Source organism: Peromyscus maniculatus, chromosome 16, assembly GCF_049852395.1.
Source record: "Peromyscus maniculatus bairdii isolate BWxNUB_F1_BW_parent chromosome 16, HU_Pman_BW_mat_3.1, whole genome shotgun sequence".
Lineage (NCBI taxonomy): Eukaryota > Metazoa > Chordata > Mammalia > Rodentia > Cricetidae > Peromyscus > Peromyscus maniculatus.
Genome location: NC_134867.1, coordinates 51382299 through 51407495, shown reverse-complemented (window position 1 = coordinate 51407495; position 25197 = coordinate 51382299). Strand labels below are relative to the sequence as shown.

Genomic DNA, 25197 nt, shown 5'->3' with positions numbered 1-25197 from the left:
TCCCCCAGTTTAAGCTCTCCCATGGGGATTCAGCAGAGCATGGTACATTCAGCTGAGGCAGGTCCAAGCCCCTCCCCTCTGAACCAAGGATGCACAAGGTGTCACACATTACACACTAGGCTCCAAAAAGCCCACTCACACAACAGGGATGGATCTCGATCCCCCCACGTGTGGGTCCCCCAAACAGTTGAAGCTAAACAACTGTGTCCAGTAACCTGCCGCATAGTCCAGTCCCATGGTGGCTCCATAGCTATGGTGAACGAACCCTCTTTTAGACATGTACACAAATATAGTGTATGTAAAGAATGAAACAAACATTTTTTCCATTTAATTGTATTTTATTATTTAATAGTAATAAAAGAGATAACAGTAAATTAGGAAATATTTAAAAATCACTAATGTGCTGGATTAAAGGTTCTCCCTTCATGGCCACTGGAGAAGAAAGGCCGGACAGGGTTTTTGAAGGTGCCAGGGGGGTACCTGTATATGAGGGAACTCTTGGCAACATTCACGAAACTTAAACATCCACGCTCACAATCCAGGAGCACCCCAACCCTGCCCAGGGGCCTCTCTATATAGTGCCAATATAGAGAGAGTGGGCATATGGTGAGGAGACTATAATGATTACCCTCCTTCATACACACAAGAAGAAAGGCACCCTCATAGTCAGTCATTTGGTCGGGATTCCTTAACCAGGAATCTTCACACACCCCTACAGCCCAGTCCCCAGAGTCCTGCAAATCCACCTCCCAGTAATATTTCCCTGAGATGTACTTGGAGGATCCCCACGAAGCCAAATAGCATCCAACAGAATCCACAGATGTATCCTTAAGTTGAGGTCTGAAGCTGAATTCTCTCAAGACATGAAATAGGTTCATCTTGGAATCGAAGGTGGTTACATTGTCAAAGAAAGTGTGCACCTGGATGTGCTTGCACCTTTCAGTCAGTCCGGTGATGGGTAGGGCACTGAGTTCAGGTTGCATACCCTTGGGCATGCTCAGCTGCATTGACTCACTCCTTCTGACCATGTCATCCACACCCTGGAGCAGTACCACATAGGGCTCCTGGGACATTGCCATCAGCTCCTGAAACATTTCTCTTAGTTCTTTGCTCTTTTGGACCATCATGACTTCACTCTCCCTCAATTTCTCTAAAACACATTGGCCTTCCTTTCTCATGCACTCGATATGTTTCTCTTCCTCTTCACAGAGGAATGAATGCAGCTCCCTATACTCTGACCTGATCATTTCTTCCCGCTGAGTCACATAGTCCATCCACAAAGTTTTGGTTACCATCTCTGCCTCGATATTCTCTTGATTTTCTTGGATCTTCTCCCATAAAGATGCCATCTGCTTCAGAAGTCTTTCCATTTGATCTTGAGCTGCTGCCTCAATGGGACAATGTCTGTGACCTCTGTGCTCATGGGAGTTAGAGCAGAGCTGACAGAGGAAGATCCTGCTCTCAACACAGAAGGTCCTCTTTGTCTCCTTGTGGCTCACACACTTATGCTCCTCAGAGCTCAGGTCCTTCATGAGGCTGGCTTGTCTGGCAATGGACACCAGCTTCTTCAGAACAATGTTGGTTCTCATTTCCTTCTGTTGGTATGGTTCCCGACACATAGGGCAGTGGACTAGAAGTTGGGTGTCCTCCCAGGAAAGCTGGAGGCAGGCTCGACAGAAGCTGTGGCCACAGCTTATGGTGACTGGCTCTGTCAGGCAGCTCAGGCAGATGAAGCAGGTGAGTTCTTCCTGGAAGGCTTGTGAGATGTCTGACTCCATTTTCCCACGGAATAGTCTCTGGTCTCAGCAGTGTCTGGTGGGCACACAACAATATTAGCTCAGCTCTGTGGTGTGACCCTCAATGTGTGGGCTAGAAGGATCTAGCAGTCTAGGAGTCAGAGGGTATGGAAACACACTCTGTCTGGTCTAGAGAAGAATGAACCTGGCTGGCCCCTGGAGTGTCCTTATATACTCTCTAGAGACCACACCCACTGGAAATAGCAGTAATCTAATTGGATGGAAGATTGAATTTTATCTATGGCGAATCCTCACAAAATAATCCTCCACAAGTTTTCCTGAGTCACACATCTTATCTGGGTTTGATAGGTCACACCTTTAAATCAAGATTCCTAAGAATTGGGCTGTTGTGGCAGGAGGAGGTTTAGTTCAAGGCCTGCCTGGAATATACAGTGAGAACTTATCTTAAAAAAAAAATAAAGAGCAATGTTACTACAATATTTCACTGTTTCTAATATTTTGTGATGTGCTCATAATTTCGCTTTACCTTTTTCCAATTTAACAGTTAATGATATCAATCTGTGATTTTAGCAAATATCAACATTAAAAATTCCTAATAATTCCTTAAGAATTTACTTCAACTTATGTTTATCAAATTCAACCGCAACTGCAATTTCTTCAAATGCATCCCTTTTTCTACCCACTCCCCTCTCTGTTCTTTCCTTCTTGCTTTCGAAAAAAAAAAAAAAAAACCACAAAGGGAAGCCAGGGAGGGAATGTTGTTGGTAGCACAGGCCTTTCTTCTTAACACTCAGGAGACAGAGGCCAGCATATCTCTGAGAGTTTCAGGCTAGCCTGGACTACAGAGTGTATTCCAAGACAGGCTCCAAAGCTAAACAGAGAAACCCTGTCTAGAAAAAAGAGGAAAAACAAACAAACAAACAAAAACTTTGGTAAGGGGTAAAAAAAAGATGTTTAAAGAACAAAATCCAAGATGCTATGATATGTCTTGTTAGGGAATTTTCTTGATTGAATCACTGGAATTAAGAAACCCCACCTAAACTCAGATGATTTGAGATGTGAGAATTCATCTTAAATCTTAGCTGTACCTTCTGTTGGCAGCCTGTATAAAGGACATGGAAGAAGGAAATTCTTTCATCTTTGCTATTTGTCTTCTTGCTCTTGTTCTCACTGGCAAGGTCATCCCTTCACTGGGGTAAGACCCGACTTTTGGGGTTAACCATTAGGAGGACTGGCAGGATAAGGATCTTTTGTATTATTTATGTGGCAAGCCAGTTGTTGACCTAGAGATATGTGTAGTATTTAGAGAGCACGAGGAATCATAATGCGTATGATAAGATAGATTCCAAAGAGTATATAAAAGGATGAGGATGAGGAAGACATAAAAATTCAATGTAACTTAATAAATTCTAGACTAGTGAAGATGTCCTGTATGTAAATTTTTTTGAGGTTTGTAGTTAGAAATATGGTTCAGATAAGGATTATTCCAAACTGAGTTGGGAGGAATCCTACAGATGAAGTCAGGAAGTGTGATATCAATCATGCTCTGGCTTCACTGTAGCATCTTCCCAGTGTTGAAATTAAAATCTCTACAATCACAGGCGTTACAGGATAGGAGACCAAGAGATGGAGCCTACTGCTTCCCCTTAGGCAACTTTCTTTGCCTCCAAAGCAACATGGACTCACAGTGTTAAAAACAATGCAACATATCTTTGCATCATTCAACAAATATTATACAACATAAACAAATGTATCATGTCTTGAACTAATATTCCACAGTTCTTCTCTTTTGATGGGTTCTTTATTAAATACCAAAGTCATGTACTATAGTCCTTTATTTCTTCTTAAACTGCTATCATACCATTTATATTATTATGATATTGTAAGAAATGTATATATTTTTTAGAATAGCTAGGCATCTTGTTAATGTTCAGCCTGGATCAAATTTTCAATTTCAAAGATTAGGAAAGGGGAAAAGGTAGTGATACATATAAACTGATACTGAACTGGAAAAGTTGGTGCATGCCTTTATTCCCAGCACTTGTCAGGCAGAGGAACCTGGACATTTTTGAGTTTGATATCTGCATATTGAGTGAGTCCCAGGAGAGCTAAAAATGTACAGTGTGACCATGTCTCAACAAAACAAACAACAAAAACTGGAATCCATATAGTAACATTATTAGAAATGTGGGCTATGTCTCTGTACCCACTTTTAATTTTTTCTTTTATTAATATTATTAAGAAATTTTCTACTCGTTTTAAATACATCACAGATCACCCGGGCTCATTCTTTCCCAACGCCAACTTTCCCCTCAATGCACCCCCATTCCCACCTCCCCCAGTTTAAGCTCTCCCATGGGGATTCAGCAGAGCATGGTACATTCAGCTGAGGCAGGTCCAAGCCCCTCCCCTCTGAACCAAGGATGCACAAGGTGTCACACATTACACACTAGGCTCCAAAAAGCCCACTCACACAACAGGGATGGATCTCGATCCCCCCACGTGTGGGTCCCCCAAACAGTTGAAGCTAAACAACTGTGTCCAGTAACCTGCCGCATAGTCCAGTCCCATGGTGGCTCCATAGCTATGGTGAACCCTCTTTTAGACATGTACTCAAATATAGTGTATGTAAAGAATGAAACAAACATTTTTTCCATTTAATTGTATTTTATTATTTAATAGTAATAAAAGAGATAACAGTAAATTAGGAAATATTTAAAAATCACTAATGTGCTGGATTAAAGGTTCTCCCTTCATGGCCACTGGAGAAGAAAGGACGGACAGGGTTTTTGAAGGTGCCAGGGGGGTACCTGTATATGAGGGAACTCTTGGCAACATTCACGAAACTTAAACATCCACGCTCACAATCCAGGAGCACCCCAACCCTGCCCAGGGGCCTCTCTATATATTGCCAATATAGAGGGCATATGGTGAGGAGACTGTAATGATTACCCTCCTTCATACACACAAGAAGAAAGGCACCCTCATAGTCAGTCATTTGGTCGGTATTCCTTAACCAGCAATCTTCACACACCCCTACAGCCCAGTCCCCAGAGTCCTGCAAATCCACCTCCCAGTAATATTTCCCTGAGATGTACTTGGAGGATCCCCACGAAGCCAAATAGCATCCAACAGAATCCACAGATGTATCCTTAAGGTGAGGTCTGAAGCTGAATTCTCTCAAGACATTAAATAGGTTCATCTTGGAATCGAAGGTGGTTACATTGTCAAAGAAAGTGTGCACCTGGATGTGCTTGCACCTTTCAGTCAGTCCGGTGATGGGTAGGGCACTGAGTTCAGGTTGCATACCCTTGGGCATGCTCAGCTGCATTGACTCACTCCTTCTGACCATGTCATCCACACCCTGGAGCAGTACCACATATGGCTCCTGGGACATTGCCATCAGCTCCTGAAACATTTCTCTAGTTCTTTGCTCTTTTGGACCATCATGACTTCACTCTCCCTCAATTTCTCTAAAACACATTGGCCTTCCTTTCTCATGCACTCGATATGATTCTCTTCCTCTTCACAGAGGAATGAATGCAGCTCCCTATACTCTGACCTGATCATTTCTTCCCGCTGAGTCACATAGTCCATCCACAAAGTTTTGGTTACTATCTCTGCCTCGATATTCTCTTCATTTTCTTGGATCTTCTCCCATAAAGATGCCATCTGCTTCAGAAGTCTTTCCATTTGATCTTGAGCTGCTGCCTCAATGGGACAATGTCTGTGACCTCTGTGCTCATGGGAGTTAGAGCAGAGCTGACAGAGCAAGATCCTGCTCTCAACACAGAAGGTCCTCTTTGTCTCCTTGTGGCTCACACACTTATGCTCCTCAGAGCTCAGGTCCTTCATGAGGCTGGCTTGTCTGGCAATGGACACCAGCTTCTTCAGAACAATGTTGGTTCTCATTTCCTTCAGTTGGCATGGTTCCCGACACATAGGGCAGTGGACTAGAAGTTGGGTGTCCTCCCAGGAAAGCTGGAGGCAGGCTCGACAGAAGCTGTGGCCACAGCTTATGGTGACTGGCTCTGTCAGGCAGCTCAGGCAGATGAAGCAGGTGAGTTCTTCCTGGAAGGCTTGTGAGATGTCTGACTCCATTTTCCCACGGAATAGTCTCTGGTCTCAGCAGTGTCTGGTGGGCACACAACAATATTAGCTCAGCTCTGTGGTGTGACCCTCAATGTGTGGGCTAGAAGGATCTAGCAGTCTAGGAGTCAGAGGGTATGGAAACACACTCTGTCTGGTCTAGAGAAGAATGAACCTGGCTGGCCCCTGGAGTGTCCTTATATACTCTCTGGAGACCACACCCACTGGAAATAGCAGTAATCTAATTGGATGGAAGATTGAATTTTATCTATGGCGAATCCTCACAAAATAATCCTCCACAAGTTTTCCTGAGTCACACATCTTATCTCGGTTTGATAGGTCACACCTTTAAATCAAGATTCCTAGGAATTGGGCTGTTGAGGCAGGAGGAGTTTTAGTTCAAGGCCTGCCTGGAATATACAGTGAGAACTCATCTTAAAAAAATAAATAAATAAACACCAATTTTACTACAATATTTCACTGTTTCTAATATTTTGTGATGTGCTCATAATTTTGGTTTACCTTTTCCAATTTAACAGTTAATGATATCAATCTGTGATTTTAGCAAATATCAACATTAAAAACTTCCTAATAATTCCTTAAGAATTTACTTCAACTTATGTTTATCAAATTCAACCGCAACTGCAATTTCTTCAAATTCATCCCTTTTTCTACCCACTCCCCTCTCTGTTCTTTCCTTCGAGCTTTCAAAAAAAAAAAAAAAACTACAAAGGGAAGCCAGGGAGGGGATGTTGTTGGTAGCACAGGCCTTTCTTCTTAACGCTCAGGAGACAAAGGCCAGCATATCTCTGAGAATTTCAGGCTAGCCTGGACTACAGAGTGTATTCCAAGATAGGCTCCAAAGCTAAACAGAGAAACCCTGTCTAGAAACAGGTAGAAAAACAAACAAACAAACAAACAAAAACATTGGTAAGGGAAAAAAAATATGTTAAAGAACAAAACCCAAGATGCTATGATATGTCTTGTTAGGGAATTTTCTTGATTTAATCACTGAAATTAAGAAACCCCACCTAAACTCAGATGATTTGAGATGTGAGAATTCATCTTAAATCTTAGCTGTACCTTCTTTTGGCAGCCCGTAAAAGGACATGGAAGAAGGAAATCCTTTCATCTTTGCTATCTGTCTTCTTGCTCTTGTTCTCACTGGCAAGATCATCCCTTCACTGGGGTAAGACCGGACTTTTGGGGTTAACCATAAAGAGGACTGGCAGGATAAGGATCTTTTGTATTATTTATGTGGCAAGCCAGTTGTTGACATAGAGATATGTGTAGTATTTAGAGAGCATGAGGAATCATAATGAGTATGTTAAGATAGATTCCAAAGAGTATATAAAAGGATGAGGATGAGGAAGACATAAAACTTAAATGTAACTTAAATTCTAGACTAGTGAAGATGTCCTGTATGTAAATTTTTTTGAGGTTTGTAGTTAGAAATATGGTTCAGATAAGGATTATTCCAAACTGAGTTGGGAGGAATCCTACAGATGAAGTCAGGAAGTGTGATATCAATCATGCTCTGGCTTCACTGTAGCATCTTCCCAGTGTTGAAATTAAAATCTCTACAATCACAGGTGTTACAGGATAGGAGACCAAGAGATGGAGCGTACTGCTTCCTCTTAGGCAACTTTCTTTGCCTCCAAAGCAACATGGACTCACAGTGTTAAAAAAAATGCAACATATCTTTGCATCATTAAACAAATATTATACAACATAAACAAATGTATCATGTCTTGAACTAATATTCCACAGTTCTTCTCTTTTGATGGGTTCTTTATTAAATACCAAAGTCATGTATAGTCCTTTATTTCTTCTTAAACTGCTATCATACCATTTATATTATTATGATATTGTAAGAAATGTATATATTTTTAGAATAGCTAGGCATCTTGTTAATGTTCAGCCTGGATCAAATTTTCAATTTCAAAGATTAGGAAAGAGGAAAAGGTAGTGATACATATAAACTGATACTGAACTGGAAAGTGTGGTGCATGCCTTTAATCCCAGCACTTGTCAGGCAGAGGAACCTGGACATTTTGGAGTTTGATATCTGCATATTGAGTGAGTCCCAGGAGAGCGAAAAATGTACAGTGTGACCATGTCTCAACAAAACAAATAAAAAAAACTGGGACCTATGGAGTAACATTATTAGAAATGTGGTCTATGTCTCTGTACCCACTTTTAATTTTTTCTTTTTATTAATATTATTAAGAAATTTTCTACTCGTTTTAAATACAAATCACAGATCACCCGGCCTCATTCTTCGCCAACTACAACTTTCCCCTCAATGCATCCCCATTCCCACCTCCCCCAGTTTAAGCTCTCCCATGGTGATTCAGCAGAGCACGGTACATTCAGCTGAGGCAGGTCCAAGCCCCTCCCCTCTGAACCAAGGATGCACAAGGTGTCACACCTTACACACTAGGCTCCAAAAAGCCCACTCACACAACAGGGATGGATCTCGATCCCCCCACGTGTGGGTCCCCCAAACAGTTGAAGCTAAACAACTGTCTCCAGTAACCTGCCGCATAGTCCAGTCCCATGGTGGCTCCATAGCTATGGTGAACCCTCTTTTAGACATGTACTCAAATATAGTGTATGTAAAGAATGAAACAAACATTTTTTCCATTTAATTGTATTTTATTATTTAATAGTAATAAAAGAGATAACAGTAAATTAGGAAATATTTAAAAATCACTAATGTGCTGGATTAAAGGTTCTCCCTTCATGGCCACTGGAGAAGAAAGGCCGGACAGGGTTTTTGAAGGTGCCAGGGCGGTACCTGTATATGAGGGAACTCTTGGCAACATTCATGAAACTTAAACATCCACGATCACAATCCAGGAGCACCCCAACCCTGCCCAGGGGCCTCTCTATATAGTGCCAATAGAGAGGGCATGTGGTGAGGAGACTGTAATGATTACCCTCCTTCAAACACACAAGAAGAAAGGCACCCTCAGAGTCAGTCATTTGGTTGGTATTCCTTAGCCAGGAATCTTCACACACCCCTACAGCCCAGTCCCCAGAGTCCTGCAAATCCACCTCCCAGTAATATTTCCCTGAGATGTACTTGGAGGATCCCCACGAAGCCAAATAGCATCCAACAGAATCCACAGATGTATCCTTAAAGTGAGGCCTGAAGCTGAATTCTCTCAAGACATGAAATAGGTTCATCTTGGAATCGAAGGTGGTTACATTGTCAAAGAAAGTGTGCACCTGGATGTGCTTGCACCTTTCAGTCAGTCCGGTGATGGGTAGGGCACTGAGTTCAGGTTGCATACCCTTGGGCATGCTCAGCTGCATTGACTCACTCCTTCTGACCATGTCATCCACACCCTGGAGCAGTACCACATAGGGCTCCTGGGACATTGCCATCAGCTCCTGAAACATTTCTCTTAGTTCTTTGCTCTTCTGGACCATCACGACTTCACTCTCCCTCAATTTCGCTAAAACACATTGGCCTTCCTTTCTCATGCACTCGATATGATTCTCTTCCTCTTCACAGAGGAATGAATGCAGCTCCCTATACTCTGACCTGATCATTTCTTCCCGCTGAGTCACATAGTCCATCCACAAAGTTTTTGTTCCCATCTCTGCCTCGATATTCTCTTGATTTTCTTGGATCTTCTCCCATAAAGATGCCATCTGCTTCAGAAGCCTTTCCATTTGATCTTCAGCTGCTGCCTCAATGGGACAATGTCTGTGACCTCTGTGCTCATGGGAGTTAGAGCAGAGCTGACAGAGCAAGATCCTGCTCTCAACACAGAAGGTCCTCTTTGTCTCCTTGTGGCTCACACACTTATGCTCCTCAGAGCTCAGGTCCTTCATGAGGCTGGCTTGTCTGGCAATGGACACCAGCTTCTTCAGAACAATGTTGGTTCTCATTTCCTTCTGTTGGCATGGTTCCCGACACATAGGGCAGTGGACTGGAAGTTGGGGTTCCTCCCAGGAAAGCTGGAGGCAGGCTCGACAGAAGCTGTGGCCACAGCTTATGGTGACTGGCTCTGTCAGGCAGCTCAGGCAGATGAAGCAGGTGAGTTCTTCCTGGAAGGCTTGTGAGATGTCTGACTCCATTTTCCCACGGAATAGTCTCTGGTCTCAGCAGTGTCTGGTGGGCACACAACAATATTAGCTCAGCTCTGTGGGGTGACCCTCAATGTGTGGGCTAGAAGGATCTAGCAGCCTAGGAGCCAGAGGGTATGGAAACACACTCTGTCTGGTCTAGAGAAGAATGAACCTGGCTGGCCCCTGGAGTGTCCTTATATACTCCCTGGAGACCACACCCACTGGAAATAGCAGTAATCTAATTGGATGGAAGATTGAATTATATCTATGGCGAATCCTCACAAAATAATCCTCCACAAGTTTTCCTGAGTCACACATCTTATCTGGGTTTGATAGGTCACACCTTTAAATCAAGATTCCTAGGAATTGGGCTGTTGAAGCAGGAGGAGTTTTAGTTCAAGGCCTGCCTGGAATATACAGTGAGAACTTATCTTAAAAAAATAAATAAATAAATAAACACCAATTTTACTACAATATTTCACTGTTTCTAATATTTTGTGATGTGCTCATAATTTTGGTTTACCTTTTCCAATTTAACAGTTAATGATATCAATCTGTGAATTTAGCAAATATCAACATTAGAAAATTCCTAATACTTCCTTAAGAATTTACTTCAACTTATGTTTATCAAATTCAACCGCAACTGCAATTTCTTCAAATGCATCCCTTTTTCTACCCACTCCCCTCTCGATTCTTTCCTTCGAGCTTTCAAAAAAAAAAAAAAAAACTACATGGGGAAGCCAGGGAGGGGATGTTGTTGGTAGCACAGGCCTTTCTTCTTAACGCTCAGGAGACAAAGGCCAGCATATCTCTGAGAGTTTCAGGCTAGCCTGGACTACAGAGTGTATTCCAAGATAGGCTCCCAAGCTAAACAGAGAAACCCTGTCTAGAATCAAGTAGAAAAACAAACAAACAAACAAACAAAAACATTGGTAAGGGAAAAAAAATATGTTTAATGAACAAAACCCAAGATGCTATGATATGTCTTGTTAGGGAATTTTCTTGATTGAATCACTGAAATTAAGAAACCCCACCTAAACTCAGATGATTTGAGATGTGAGAATTCATCTTAAATCTTAGCTGTACCTTCTGTTGGCAGCCCGTAAAAGGACATGGAAGAAGGAAATCCATCATCTTTGCTATCTGTCTTCTTGCTCTTGTTCTCACTGGCAAGATCATCCCTTCACTGGGGTAAGACCCGACTTTTGGGGTTAACCATAAAGAGGATTGGCAGGATAAGGATCTTTTGTATTATTTATGTGGCAAGCCAGTTGTTGACATAGAGATATGTGTAGGATTTAGAGAGCATGAGGAATCATAATGAGTATGTTAAGATAGATTGCAAAGAGTATATAAAAGGATGAGGATGAGGAAGACATAAAACTTAAATGTAACTTAAATTCTAGACTAGTGAAGATGTCCTGTATGTAAATTTTTTGAGGTTTGTAGTTAGAAATATGGTTCAGATAAGGATTATTCCAAACTGAGTTGGGAGGAATCCTACAGATGAAGTCAGGAAGTGTGATATCATTCATGCTCTGGCTTCACTGTAGCATCTTCCCAGTGTTGGAATTAAAATCTCTACAATCACAGGTGTTACATGATAGGAGACCAAGAGATGGAGCGTACTGCTTCCCCTTAGGCAATTTTCTTTGCCTCCAAAGCAACATGGACTCACAGTGTTAAAAAAATGCAACATATCTTTGCATCATTAAACAAATATTATACAACATAAACAAATGTATCATGTCTTGAACTAATATTCCACAGTTCTTCTCTTTTGATGGGTTCTTTATTAAATACCAAAGTCATGTATAGTCCTTTATTTCTTCTTAAACTGCTATCATACCATTTATATTATTATGATATTGGAAGAAATGTATATATTTTTAGAATAGCTAGGCATCTTGTTAATGTTCAGCCTGGATCAAATTTTCAATTTCAAAGATTAGGAAAGAGGAAAAGGTAGTGATACATAGAAACTGATATTGAACTGGAAAAGGTGGTGCATGCCTTTAATCCCAGCACTTGTCAGGCAGAGGAACCTGGACATTTTGGAGTTTGATATCTGCATATTGAGTGAGTCCCAGGAGAGCTAAAAATGTACAGTGTGACCATGTCTCCACAAAACAAACAACAAAACCTGCAAACTATGGAGTAACATTATTAGAAATGTGGTCTATGTCTCTGTACCCACTTTTAATTTTTTCTTTTTATTAATATTATTAAGAAATTTTCTACTCGTTTTAAATACAAATCACAGATCACCCGGCCTCATTCTTCGCCAACGCCAACTTTCCCCTCAATGCATCCCCATTCCCACCTCCCCCAGTTTAAGCTCTCCCATGGTGATTCAGCAGAGCACGGTACATTCAGCTGAGGCAGGTCCAAGCCCCTCCCCTCTGAACCAAGGATGCACAAGGTGTCACACATTACAAACTAGGCTCCAAAAAGCCCACTCACACAACAGGGATGGATCTCAATACCCCCACGTGTGGGTCTCCCAAACAGTTGAAGCTAAACAACTGTCTCCAGTAACCTGCCGCATAGTCCAGTCCCATGGTGGCTCCATAGCTATGGTGAACCCTCTTTTAGACATGTACTCAAATATAGTGTATGTAAAGAATGAAACAAACATTTTTTTCCATTTAATTGTATTTTATTATTTAATAGTAATAAAAGAGATAACAGTAAATTAGGAAATATTTAAAAATCACTAATGTGCTGGATTAAAGGTTCTCCCTTCATGGCCACTGGAGAAGAAAGGCCGGACAGGGTTTTTGAAGGTGCCAGGGCGGTACCTGTATATGAGGGAACTCTTGGCAACATTCATGAAACTTAAACATCCATGATCACAATCCAGGAGCACCCCAACCCTGCCCAGGGGCCTTTCTATGTAGTGCCAATAGAGAGGGCATGTGGTGAGGAGACTGTAATGATTACCCTCCTTCAAACACACAAGAAGAAAGGCACCCTCAGAGTCAGTCATTTGGTTGGTATTCCTTAGCCAGGAATCTTCACACACCCCTACAGCCCAGTCCCCAGAGTCCTGCAAATCCACCTCCCAGTAATATTTCCCTGAGATGTACTTGGAGGATCCCCACGAAGCCAAATAGCATCCAACAGAATCCACAGATGTATCCTTAAAGTGAGGCCTGAAGCTGAATTCTCTCAAGACATGAAATAGGTTCATCTTGGAATCGAAGGTGGTTACATTGTCAAAGAAAGTGTGCACCTGGATGTGCTTGCACCTTTCAGTCAGTCCGGTGATGGGTAGGGCACTGAGTTCAGGTTGCATACCCTTGGGCATGCTCAGCTGCATTGACTCACTCCTTCTGACCATGTCATCCACACCCTGGAGCAGTACCACATAGGGCTCCTGGGACATTGCCATCAGCTCCTGAAACATTTCTCTTAGTTCTTTGCTCTTCTGGACCATCACGACTTCACTCTCCCTCAATTTCGCTAAAACACATTGGCCTTCCTTTCTCATGCACTCGATATGATTCTCTTCCTCTTCACAGAGGAATGAATGCAGCTCCCTATACTCTGACCTGATCATTTCTTCCCGCTGAGTCACATAGTCCATCCACAAAGTTTTTGTTCCCATCTCTGCCTCGATATTCTCTTGATTTTCTTGGATCTTCTCCCATAAAGATGCCATCTGCTTCAGAAGCCTTTCCATTTGATCTTCAGCTGCTGCCTCAATGGGACAATGTCTGTGACCTCTGTGCTCATGGGAGTTAGAGCAGAGCTGACAGAGCAAGATCCTGCTCTCAACACAGAAGGTCCTCTTTGTCTCCTTGTGGCTCACACACTTATGCTCCTCAGAGCTCAGGTCCTTCATGAGGCTGGCTTGTCTGGCAATGGACACCAGCTTCTTCAGAACAATGTTGGTTCTCATTTCCTTCTGTTGGCATGGTTCCCGACACATAGGGCAGTGGACTGGAAGTTGGGGTTCCTCCCAGGAAAGCTGGAGGCAGGCTCGACAGAAGCTGTGGCCACAGCTTATGGTGACTGGCTCTGTCAGGCAGCTCAGGCAGATGAAGCAGGTGAGTTCTTCCTGGAAGGCTTGTGAGATGTCTGACTCCATTTTCCCACGGAATAGTCTCTGGTCTCAGCAGTGTCTGGTGGGCACACAACAATATTAGCTCAGCTCTGTGGGGTGACCCTCAATGTGTGGGCTAGAAGGATCTAGCAGCCTAGGAGCCAGAGGGTATGGAAACACACTCTGTCTGGTCTAGAGAAGAATGAACCTGGCTGGCCCCTGGAGTGTCCTTATATACTCCCTGGAGACCACACCCACTGGAAATAGCAGTAATCTAATTGGATGGAAGATTGAATTATATCTATGGCGAATCCTCACAAAATAATCCTCCACAAGTTTTCCTGAGTCACACATCTTATCTGGGTTTGATAGGTCACACCTTTAAATCAAGATTCCTAGGAATTGGGCTGTTGAAGCAGGAGGAGTTTTAGTTCAAGGCCTGCCTGGAATATACAGTGAGAACTTATCTTAAAAAAATAAATAAATAAATAAACACCAATTTTACTACAATATTTCACTGTTTCTAATATTTTGTGATGTGCTCATAATTTTGGTTTACCTTTTCCAATTTAACATTTAATGGTATCAATCTGTGATTTTAGCAAATATCAACATTAGAAAATTCCTAATAATTCCTTAAGAATTTACTTCAACTTATGTTTATCAAATTCAACCACAAGTGCCATTTCTTCAAATTCATCCCTTTTTCTACCCACTCCCCTCTCTGTTCTTTTCTTCTTGCTTTCAAAAAAAAAAATCCACATGGGGAAACCAGGGAAGGGATGTTGTTGGTAGCACAGGCCTTTCTTCGTAACACACAGGAGACAGAGGCCAGCATATCTCTGAGAGTTTAGGCCTAGCCTGGACTACAGAGTGCATTCCAAGACAGGCTCCAAAGCTAAACAGAGAAACCCTGTCTAGAAAAAAAGTAGAAAAACAAACAAACAAACAAAAACATTGGTAAGGGGGAAAAAAAAGATGTTTAATGAACAAAACCCGAGATGCTATGATATGTCTTGTTAGGGAATTTTCTTGATTGAATCACTGGAATTAAGAAACCCCACCTAAACTCAGATGATCTGAGATGTGAGAATTCATCTTAAATCTTAGCTGTACCTTCTGTTGGCAGCCTGTATAAAGGACATGGAAGAAAGAAATTCTTTCATCTCTGCTATTTGTCTTCTTGCTCTTGTTCTCACTGGCAAGGTCATCCCTTCACTGGGGTAAGACCCGACTTTTGGGGTTAACCATTAAGAGGACTGGCAGGATAAGGATCTTTTATTATTTATGTGGCAAGCCAGTTGTTGACATAGAGATATGTGTAGTATTTAGAGATCATGAGGAATCATAGTGAGTATGATAAGATAGATTCCAAAGAGTATATAAAAGGATGAGGATGAGGAAGACATAAAAATTCAATGTAACTTAATAAATTCTAGACTAGTGAAGATGTCTTGTATGTAAATTTTTTTGAGGTTTGTAGTTAGAAATATGGTTCAGAAAAGCATTAGTCCAAACTGAGTTGGGAGGAAACCTACAGATGAAGTCAGGAAGTGTGATATCATTCATGCTCTGGCTTCACTGTAGCATCTTCCCAGTGTTGGAATTAAAATCTCTACAATCACAGGTGTTACATGATAGGAGACCAAGAGATGGTGTCTACTGCTTCCCCTTAGGCAATTTTCTTTGCCTCCAAAATCATTGCCAGGTCCTTGAAAGCCTTAACCCTAGTTGATTAGATAATAGAAGCCATTTATATTCTGCCTTGGAGAATGCCACGGCCAAAAAGGCAGTTGATTTTATTCATTTACGTGAACATTTGGGTGTGAGCTGAGCTTTTGCAGGGCTCTCTGATCTTCCTCTCTGGGGGTCTGAGGATTAGGAATTGTGGGTACAGGATGAAGGCATCCTGAAGTGGAGGTTGTATTTTCACTTTCCTCAATTCTCTGTTTAGCTCTAGACTGCATTTTTAACTGAGTTAATTGCTTTCTTGATGTCCAGTTTTTTTTTTTAGTTCTTTACTTATTTAGGTATTATCCATCTATAGTGTGTATAGTTGGCAAAAATCTTTTCCTATTCTCTAGGTTGTCAGTTTGTCCTTGTGACAAATGGTGTCCTTTGCCAAACACATGCTTTTCAGTTCCATGAGGTTCCCTTTATTAATTGTTGCTTTTAGTGACTGTACTATTGGTGTTCTGTTTAGAAGTCCTTTCCCTTGTGTACCAGTTCAAGGCTATTTCCCTCCTTCTTTTTTATAGTTCCAGTATATGTGGTTTTATGTTGATGTGTTTGAACCACATGCAGTTGAATTTTATGCAAGGTCATAAGTACAGATCTATTTTCAGTGTTCTGTGTTTTGTGGACATTATCAGTGCTTCAGATCAAAACTATTACAGTATGATCCTAGAAAAATACAGTGGTCCACTTACACTGGAATGCTGACAAAAACCTACTTAAACCCAGGAATTTTGTTGTTGTTGTTGTTTGTATGTTTGTTGCGCTGTGTTTTGGTTTTTGTTTTGATTTTTTTTGTTGTTTTTTCTTTCCTTTTCTTTTATTTCCAAGACTGTCTTTCTCTGAGTAACAGCTCTACTCTCCTGGAACTCACTATGTAGACCATACTAACTTGGACCTCACAGACATCCTCATACCTCCGGAGTGTATGAACTAAAGGAATGTGCCACCAAGACATGTCCTAAACATAGGGTTTTTTAGTAGGTCTGTGGATAACAGGTGAGCTGCTTACCTGTTTTTATCAATGGCAGAGGATCAAAACCTTGACTTAAAATAATTGATCTATTCCATTGAGTTTACCAGGAGATATTTTTCTGCATCTTATTTTTGGAACATCATTGCCTTTCCTTTATGATTTCTTACTCTTCTCATCCCTACAGAAAATATTAATCACCAAGTAAAATGGGTCCAATATACTCATATTTCTTCATATACTCAGGTTCTTCCTCATTGAAATCCTGCCTTAGATGCCAGGCACTCACTCTCTCTCAAGAGAAATTCATCCTCCAGCCCCAAAGCACATTAAATCCTTCTATGATAATCTGTTATTTTAAATGGTATAATATGTTCAGATTACTTTTAGAGAGGTTAATCATGGTGAAAATTGGAAGCATTAGGATCAGAAGTTCTAGGACAGCATCACTTAAAACTTGATTCCCAGATCACCAATATTATGTGGCCCCATTTTTGAAAAGGAAAAAAATGGAAAGAGCTATATCTCAGTTTGCAGAGTACTGGCTTGGCAGGTACTAGGTCCTGGGTTCAATCTTCAGCATCACAGATAATCAGGTGTGGTGCCACAGGCCTGTAATTCGAGTACTCAGGAGGTACAGACAAATACTAAAATTCATCCTTAACTACACATTGAGTAGCAGACCAGCCTGGGATACAGGAGAATGTTTCTCAAAATAACAATGATAATGGTAATAATATTGAGGAACTCATTTGGGAGTTTGAGCTTGAGCCTTGCTTTTTCACTTAGAGTAGAGCACAGTCTCTTAAATATCAAACATGGTTTCTTTCTTTAGGCACGGGTTACTTGCTATGTAGTTGCTATGTAGTTTCTATGTAGTTGCTATGTAGGAACTCAGTTGGGAGTTTGAGTTTGAGCCTTGCTTCTTCACTTAGAGTAGAGCACAGTCTCTTAAATATCAAACATGGTTTTTTTTTTAGGCACGGGTTACTTGTTATGTAATTGATGCCCTTGTTCAGAACCTTGCTGGTTTTCCATACCAATGAGACAATTAATAGCAAAGTAAAAATTCAGTATAAAAGTATCAAATACTATGAGGCAGGAGAGTGTACTATAGTCACCATACGGTGATTGCAGGCATTAGTAGTCGACAATTTGAGGAGACTGTAGTAGGTCAGGCCAGTCTGAGAAATCTACCTTCTAGAAAGCATGTTGTGGGAAGGAACACAACAGAATAGGTGGGGCCAGGAAAGAAACCCTTCTCATTTGATAATACACAGACTCATTAGTCACAGCAATTATTATGAGGACCAATTACATAAAAGACTGAAGCAGGAACATCACAAATTCAAACTAAACCAGGACAACTTCATGGAACCCTAACTCAAAACCACACAACCAAACAAAAACCAAAATCCAAACATACAAAGACACCTGCCGTGGCCCTGGGAGATTCTCCTGTCATCATTTTCTCTGTGCCCCACATCTCCTTATCCCAACCCATCAGCCTGTAGAGGTTGAGGACATAATATTGTTTTAGGTTACTTGCTCCATGTTGATGCAATCGTCTAAGTGCACTCGTGACTAAGTTTCACTCTTGACTATCAGTTTATTCATCCAGAGTTTGTTTTGTGGAATGAAAACTGCAAACTAACACCTATTACTTAGAAAAATTGAATGGTCCCTTTATTGACTTTTGGATATTATGTTCTGTAACATAAATACTAACCAGTCTTATTAATAAAAAACCCAAAGCCAGATAATTAGGTGACTGTTAAAAAATGAGAGAAACAGAAAAAGCTAGACACATTCTTACCTCTATGAAATCCTTAGCCTTAAGAGCATGAGTTCCTGTTTCCTTGCACCTTATATACCTTTCTCTGAGCTGACATCACTTCTTGGGATAGAAGGCCTGTGTGCTTCCCAGTACTTGAATTAAAGGATTGGGCTGCCTGGCACTGTTTCCAGTGTAGTCTTGAACTCACAGAGATCTAGATGGGATCTTTGCCTCCCAAGTGATAGCATTAAGTTGTATATCACCAGTGTCTGACCTCTATGTCTAATCTAGTGGCTGGATCTGTCCTCTGATCAGCAGGCAAATTTATCAGGGTACAAAATATATCACTACATCATTTCCTATGTAAGGGTTTCTAAACTACATAAAAGTAGATAAAACAAGCTCACCACTAGTGTGGTGATTTGAATAAGAATGTCAACCCTCCATAGATTCATATATTTAAATGCTTAGTCACCAGGGAGAATCACTATTTGAGAAGGATTAGGAAGTGAGTCCTTGCTGGAGTGTGTCCTTGGAGGAAGAGTGTCACTGGAGGTGAGCTTTGAGGTTTTAAAAGCCTAGGCCAGGGCAAATGTCTCACTCTTGGCCTATGGATCAGGAAGTAGCACTTAGCTGTTTCTCCAGCATCACACCTGCTTGCTGCCATGCTCCCTGTCTCCATGGTCCATGCCATGATGCTGTCAGACTAAGCCCCTGATACTGTAAGCAAGGTCCCACTGAAAGACTTCCTTTATGAGAGTTGCCTATGTCATGGTGTCTCTTCTCAGCAAAAGAACAGTGGCTAACAACTAGCATGCATGCATGATTTCCTGGCCTTCTGCTTTTGAATACTGATGTGATGTAACTAAGTGCTCAAGATCCTGCCACTGTGAATTCTCCAGCAGGATGGACGATGGCCTGGAACTGTGAGTCTAATAAATTCTTTGGACCTTCAACTGCTTGTGTCACTTTATTTTAGCTCAGCAACAAAAAGAATTTAAACAAAGTTTGTTTAGGACATAAATTTAGAAGTTTGTATAGAGCTAAAGTGTGGAAATGTTTACTAGTTTCCACCTCCCCCCCTTTACTTCCAATATTTAAAAAGTAACTTCAAGTGCCTAGAGAGATGGCCTGGTCAGTAAAATGCATTTTGCCCAAGCATCAGGGCATGAGTTTGGATTCTTAGCACATAGAGACTAAGGCACTGTGGTGTGTGTATGCAGTCTCAGCACTACGAATCAGCCATAGGAAGGTATTTGGAGCTCACTACCAGACAGTGGTCAATTAATATTTCTAGGCTGAATTTGAGGTTCTTTGTCAAAAATAAGGTGGAGGACAATTAGAGAAGACTCTAGCATCGGTTTCTACTGTAAGTATGCAAGCTCAAGCATGTGCATAAGCAACTGCACACATGTGCACACACTTGCCCAAACATGTACAAATATATACAAAATGTGTACAAACTAATGTAGCTAGAGTTTTCCTGCCTTGCCCACAGTCAGGACAAATCTTTGTCACCCGCCAGTCCCACAGCCGCTCAGACCCAACCAAGTAAACACAGAGACTTATATTGCATACAAACTGTATGGCCGTGGCAGGCTTCTTGCTAACTGTTCTTATAGCTTAAATTAATCCATTTCCATAGATCTATACCTTGCCACGTGGCTGGTGGCTTACCAGCGACTTCACATGCTGCTGGTCATGGCGGCAGCTGGCAGTGTCTCTCTGCCTCAGCCTTCTGCTTCCCAAAATTCTCCTCTCTCCTTGTCCCACCTACTTCCTGCCTGGCCACTGGCCAATCAGTGTTTTATTTGACATACAGACCATCCCACAGCACTTCCCCTTTTCTTTTTTTAAAAAGGAAGGTTTTAACTTTTATACATCTCCAAAGCCAGCTTGGTATATTTGGGAATTTGGGCGTAGCTTCTCTTACTACTTCCTGCTGGAGGGGGGCGCTGTATCTATGGGGACACAAAGAAAATTTTAGGATCATGGAATAGTTCATGAGGCTGTATCGTCTGAGCCAGTTGCCTTGAAACGATTTTGGATGTTGGATCATCTGGGCCATGGTGTCATCGGAGACCTTTCAGGAGGTCTTGGCTGGTCAAACCTGATGTATCTTAATCTGGAACAAATCCATAGGCCCTGGCTTTCTGTAGAAACAAAAGCAGAGCCTCTTTTCCAAAGCAACATATCCTTATAGCCAAATTTTGAAGTCAAGGTACCGTTAAAATACACATTTTGGCATAACTCAACAGCTTTTGCAATCAAATGTTTTTCTTCAGTTATGTATATCAAAGAGAACATAATCCAGATTCTCTGTGTGGTAGCCATCTTTACATGGCTTATTTTTTATATTACCTTGAGCCTATTGCTTTAAACTGCAACCTTTTAAGCCTGAAACAGTGCTGTGGATGCAGGCTCCACCCACTTCAGCTTCCCAACATGGCGGTGGTACGTTTTCCGCCAGCTTTGGGAGCCATCAATTCTCAGAAATAGTGGGTCTATGCTTCTTATCAAAGCAGCGTGTAGCCCAGAAACCTCTTTTGGTTTTGTACTAGCAAAGGCTAAATCCACCATGCAGCTTAATGTGCCACTTGCAGAGGCCTTATTCCCGCCATACTGCAGGTCAAGCGCACACACCAGGAACCCGCCAGTAACTCAAACCGGCAGCTGCTGCTCATTTGAGAGAGACAATTAGGAAGCTGTTTTTAGTTCTGTTTTAGAATCTTTTCTCAGGTTTTGGGTGGAAACTCTTGCCAACACGTTGGGCGCCATTTGTAGCTTAATGTGCCAAGAAAGGGGAAGTGCTGTGGGATGTTAATGTATGTCCTTTGGGAGCCCTTCTTGGGTTCCTTGTGGCGTTACCCAGCAGGTTTGCATAGAGGATGATTAGGACCATGGGCCTGAGTGCAGGTGTCTGAGATGGTCTGCACTTGGCTGTACTGGGGGATGGTCTGTATGTCAAGTTGCTCTGATTGGTCAATAAATAAAACCTGATTGGTCGTGGCTAGGCAGGAAGTATAGGCGGGACTACCAAAGGAGATTAGATTTAAGGTTCTTGTTTTAAAAAAAAAAAAAGGAAAAAAAAGAAACAAAGAAAGAAAAGAAAAAGACAATTACTAATACTTTACATTGGATTGAATTGTTTTATATTGTATACAAATTTGAAACTGATATTGTTAGAAAATGCTATATGTATATTTCTAATTGTATTTATACCATTCATTTAACAATGTAATACAAATTTCTGATCCTTGAATGTTATTATTACCAACTACTAGGATATAAAGAAATGAAAGTTAGTAGTTAGACATTACAATAGAACTTGTAGTCATATTAGATATGTTTTAAAAATTGAGCAGAGATGTTTTAGACAGGTCATCTTCAAACCTTTCAGAGATCTACAGAATATGGCATTTAAAATGTTTTAATAACTTAGAAAAATTTTCTTTTTTGAGACATGTTGGCTCCTGGCAGTACCAATCTACTTCAGAGAAAATATGGGCATTGAAGAAACTGCATATGTATCCTCGAATCAACAGGACAAAATGGACAGACAGAACACGAAACAAGGGACTACTGATTCTTGCCAAAACAAGTGTGGTTATGGCTTTATCAAAAGGCATCTTCTGAGGCCAGGACAATATGGCCCCATCCCTGAAGTAGACTTCACAATCCGGAAAAGGTACGGTGCCCTTTTCTTCGAAGGCAACTTAACAGGCAGAGGGCCAATGGATTCTGTTGTACAATGGAACAGCAGCTGAAAGCTCATGCCTCTTGAAAGTAGACTGGCACTTAATAGATGGATGTGGAGAAGAAGGGGATGCTGAGATGAAACCATATATACACAGCCAAGAAGAATGGACAGCTGAATTTAAAAACTGTCAATAATTTCCAGAATTTAAAATCCTGAATCATGACAGGACACTAGTGGTTTTCAGGTGTTTCTGGTACGTGGACTGCTCTCACCCAATGTGAGGTTGAACTGTTGACCTTGTGTACATACTACATCACAAATGAGTCTGTCAGATACACTAAGCCTATAGGCTGAAGATGATGCCCCAACACTTTGGAGAAACCTCAGGTGACTGCCCAGGCAGCTGACTGTTTCTGTCAACTCACAAATTTTTTGGAAGTTGCTTGCATGCACTTCCTGTTTTTATTTTTGTTAGCTAATATTATTCCCTTCTTGGGTCTCTGAGGGAGTTGAAGATTAGTTAGTTATGGTTGAAGATTAGTTAGTTATAGTTGAAAATTAATTAGGATAGAAAGTACATTAGATACATCTTGGAATTACCAAAATAGGATAGATAATGGAATTATTTTCTCTGATTTGTCAAATACCTGACATTTAGGTATTTATTACTTGTATATATTGTATATAGTTATTGTACTTTTGTATATAGTTTTTCTTTTTTTAGTTATAACCTTTTGCTTTTTTTCTTTTTATTAAAATAGAAAAGGGGAAATGTGGTGGTAATCTAATTGTACTGAAATATTATTTTGATTGTATGTTAATAAATAAAGTTGTCCGGGGGTCAGAGCTATTAGAGCCATAGCAAGAGTGTGGCGGTGGTGGCACACGCCTTTAATCCCATAGATCTCTGTGTGTTCAGGGATACAGCCAGCATTGGAGACATATACCTTTAAGACCTAGGGGGCTATACATTCAGACAGTGACGAGGCAGTCACGTGTTTGGGTTTACAACCAATGAGAAGGCAGAACAAAATACTATAAATAGAAGAACAGACAGGAAATAGGTCTCTTTCGGGAAGCTGGGACACCGCAGGCGGAAGGGTGAGATTTTAGCTTTCAGCTCTCTGACCTCTCGGCTTTCTCTTTTGCATTGTTTCTGTGTTTCTTATTTAATAAGACGGTTAGTTACATCTACAAAATAACTTCCTTATTTTGTAGATCAATGTTCTATAATTTTAGTTCCTAATGCTTTCTTCATTAATTTATTGTTTGAAATATATCATGCAGAATATATGAGATGGGATTTGTGTTTTGTACATAATTAATAAGTACTTTATCACCATTTATTACAGCTTTCTTTATTTTCTCTAGTATTTTTCTTTTATTCTTTACTCTTTCTGGGGTCTAACACTCAGCTCCCAAATAATCATATGGAGAAATATTCTTCCCTATGAATGTCGGGCCTTAGCTTGGCTTGTTTAAAAGCAGCTTTTCTTGTCTTAAATTAGCCAGTCTAACTTTTGCCTCAGGGCCTTTACCTTTTTCTATTTTTGTATATCTTTTTTTACCTTTTAGTCTGCTTCTGGCATTATGCTGGGTAGCTGCTCCTCAGCATCTTTCTCTCCTTCTCCATTCCTCAGTACTTCCTCTTCTCTTATTCTCTAATTTATTTTCTCTGACTGGCTGCCCCATTTATCTCTCTCCTGCCTAGCTATTGGCCATTCCGTTCTTTATTAGACCAATCAGGTATTTTAGACAGGCAAAGTAACATGGACTCACAGTGTTAAAAAAAATGCAAAATATCTTTGCATCATTAAACAAATATTATACAACATAAACAAATGTATCATGTCTTGAACAAATATCCCGCAGTTCTTCTCTACTGATGGGTTCTTTATTAAATACCAAAGTCATGTACTATACTCCTTTATTTCTTCTTAAACTGCTATCATACCATTTATATTAATAAGATATTATAGAAAATTATATATTTTTAGAATAGCTAGGCATCTTGTTAATATTCATCCTGGATCAAATTTTCAATTTCAAAGATTATGAAACAGGAAAAGTAGTGATACATATAAACTGATACTGAACTGGAAAAGGTGGTGCATGCCTTTAATCCCAGCACTTGTCAGGCAGAGGAACCTGGACATTTTTGAGTTTGATATCTGAATATTGAATGAGTCTCAGGAGAGCTAAAAATATACAGTGTGACCATGTCTCAAGAAAACAAACAACAAAAACTGGAAACTATGGAGTAACACTATTAGAAATGTGGGCTATGTCTCTGTACCCACTTTTAATTTTTTCTTTTATTAATATTATTAAGAAATTTTCTACTGGTTTTAAATACAAATCACAGATCACCCGGCCTCATTCTTTGCCAACGCCACCTTTCCCCTCAATGCACCCCCATTCCCAACTCGCCCAGTTTAAGCTCTCCCATGGTGATCCAGCAGAGCACGGTACATTCAGCTGAGACAGGTCCAAGCCCCTCCCCTCTGAACCAAGGATGCACAAGGTGTCACACCTTACACACTAAGCTCCAAAAAGCCCACTCATACAACAGGGATGGATCTTGATCCCACCGCCTGTGGGTCCCCCAAACAGTTGAAGCTAAACAACTGTCTGCCGTAACCGGAGGCATAGTCCAGTCCCATGGTGGCTCCATTGCTATGTTGAACGCTCTTTTAGGCATGTACTCAAATGTAGTGTATGTAAAGAATGAAACAAACATTTTTTCCATTTAATTGAATTTTATTATTTAATAGCAATAAAAGAGATAACAGTACATTAGGAAATTTATACAAAATCACTAATGTGCAGGATTAAAGGTTCTCCCTTCATGGCCACTGGAGAAGAAAGGCCAGACAGGGTTTTTGAAGGTGCCAGGGGGGTATCTGTATATGAGGGAACTCTTGGCAACATTCACGAAACTTAAACATCCACGATCACAATCCAGAAGCACCCCAACCCTGCCCAGGGGCCTCTCTATATAGTGCCAATAGAGAGGGCATGTGGTGAGGAGACTGT

The 25197-nt window shown here is 40.9% G+C and overlaps 2 long non-coding RNA genes and 2 pseudogenes across 3 annotated transcripts in view; 2 read left to right on the top strand and 2 right to left on the bottom strand.

The window, feature by feature from the left end:
* LOC143268909 (uncharacterized) overlaps nucleotides 1-25197 on the top strand; it is a 171815-nt gene that overhangs the window by 62439 nt on the left and 84179 nt on the right. The gene's annotated exons all lie outside the window — the stretch shown is intronic.
* Nucleotides 396-1992, bottom strand: LOC143268990 (tripartite motif-containing protein 43 pseudogene; annotated as a pseudogene).
* On the bottom strand, nucleotides 4483-6242 carry LOC143268989 (tripartite motif-containing protein 43 pseudogene; annotated as a pseudogene).
* LOC143268910 (uncharacterized) lies at nucleotides 16347-23007 on the top strand. The gene is made up of 2 exons (XR_013045120.1): nucleotides 16347-16710; nucleotides 21923-23007. It is a non-coding gene; the product is annotated as an uncharacterized LOC143268910 (long non-coding RNA).